Here is a 2366-nt window from a genome sequence, read left to right as displayed (position 1 = left end):
CTGGGTCTTTGCAACAGCTCAGCTACCGGGAAAGGCTGAAACAGCTAAGATTCTACTCCCTAGAGTGAATGCGGGAGAAGTTACCACCATGCTAAATATAGCAGCCAAAACTTGACTCTAAAGCTACATTAAATGTTCATACAGCACCTGGAGAGAAGACTAAGAGACAAAATAAACTAGCAAAAAGTTATTGGATAATTCCAGATCCTGGATTTCTGGCTTTGCATAAGAAATACTTTGCCTCATCAGTAGAATAACACACAAAATAGTACATAAATACAAATATATATATATACATACAACATACGAATACTTACATATACGTACGTAAACACACATATATATGCACGTATGCTCACGACCAGTTTAAATTGCCGGTCTAAACCCTTCATGCGATATGGTAAAAAATACCACTGCAGTGAATTTAATGACGAAGTAAATATATATCTTTTCATGGGGATAAGCTAGACATCTTCTTACCGACACCCTTTATGAGGTTCAAAAAGCTTTAGGCAAATGGTACGAGGTTGTGTTGATATACTGCATCCTTTCATTGGGTAGGTTCTGTATGAGCCAGTGCCCAAATTGAATGTTATCTCTTCAGAAATTTATTGTGGTAAGGCTAGTCTTAATGGTAGGATGCCCTCTGGATCTAGTTTGGAGTGTTATCTCTAATGAAAGAGAGGTACAGTAAATCTAGGCTCAGTATGAGTAAGAAACTGGTTTGTGGGAATTTGTACTGGCAATGGTTGCAACGAATACCTGTTAGTAAGGACAGGGACATGGCTGGAAGGCAACACCCTTCCTCTTAGGACTAAAGTATCCTTCCTTTTTAAAATGGTAGAGCATAGTGTGAGGAAGATTTGGCTGTTATTTCTAGCAAATTGAACAACCACATAGAGATTATCTCATTGGCTCATTTGCTGATGTGTATAAGTAAACAAAAACGAAACGAAATGGATCTTCATCTATTTCTAAGATGATCATTTCAGTTGTATGATCAACCGAACTGGTTACACATTCAATCGGTACTTTTTTGACCAACCTTGAAAGGATGAATGGCAAAGTCAGCCAAGGTGGAATTTGAACTCAGAATGTAAAGCATGTTGTCCAGTGTGCTAATGATTCTGTCAGCTTGTAGTCTTATGGTTACACATTATATTAACATATAACTGGCTGAGTATACCACAGAACACATGTACCCACAACGTAATCCATATGTAGAATCAGCGCAACCCAGTGTGACATGGCTAGGCCTTTTAATTACAGGTCCAGAATCTAATTATAGTGTAATTTGGCTGAGTATTCCGTAGATATATATGGCTTTAATGTAATTCTGGGACAGAATCAGTGTGACACATGAAGGACATACCCAGAGTTTCAACTAAATGCTTCTCAACTATTAAGAAAAATACACCATTCGCTGAATAAATTGTGGAAAATCACAACAAAATTAAACTAAATATCAGATGAATAATTCTATTGACAGGGAGCTGGTTTCTTCATTCCCCCTTATTGGTTACATATTTAGTGTGAGACTAGGTTAGCTCTTTAAATTAATTGTACTTCATCTGGCAGTGTTTCACACAGTTTCTATTTAACCAGTTTTACTCCCAATGCTTTGGCCACCTGACAGAATAACTATTAAGTCACTCACATACTAGACATGCTAGCCAGAAACACATAGCCTCCCGGTCCAGGTATCGAAACCACGAATCTTATGATGATGATGCTGACGCCCTAACCACTAAGCCACGCGCCTCAACTTAAAATATAATACCTAGTTTAAATACTTTATATCTTAGAAAACTCATGACACCTTCTAAATACCCAGCGCCGCTCATTGCCATTCTATAGACTTGCTAAGCTTAATGATTAAAAAAAACCCAAGCGTAAACACTCGTTTCTGAAAGGGAAAGAAGAGTTACCACTCGTACGATTCCAGCTATGATCCATCCTCAGTTTATAAAGCGATATTTTTAGTTGCTGCCCTTATGATAGAAAATTTATTTTAGAAACATGGTCTTCCCCTTTTCGAAGGAGAGAATAAAAAAAAACCCTCCGCAGCTGACCGCCTTCGATCACGGCTGGCAATACATACATAAATATATAATTTAAATGTCTTCGTCTATATCTAGCATGTTGACCGTCCACTTTTAGTGGTCAGTCCTTTAAATTTTGTACATAAATATATACATACACATATGAATGTCTGTTTTTGCTTACATTTGTACTACTCTGAAAATCCCTGAGCTACAAGTGGTGATGTTGTTATTTCCCCTGTTAATAAATCATCCACTAGCTTTTTGCTGGAAGACATGTGAAGTAAAAGCCCCCTTACTTCATGTACAGAGAAGGCTTAGTGC

This window comes from Octopus sinensis, linkage group LG4, assembly GCF_006345805.1.
Source record: "Octopus sinensis linkage group LG4, ASM634580v1, whole genome shotgun sequence".
NCBI classification, from domain to species: Eukaryota; Metazoa; Mollusca; class Cephalopoda; order Octopoda; family Octopodidae; genus Octopus; species Octopus sinensis.
Note: the sequence above shows the minus strand (reverse complement) of the source record.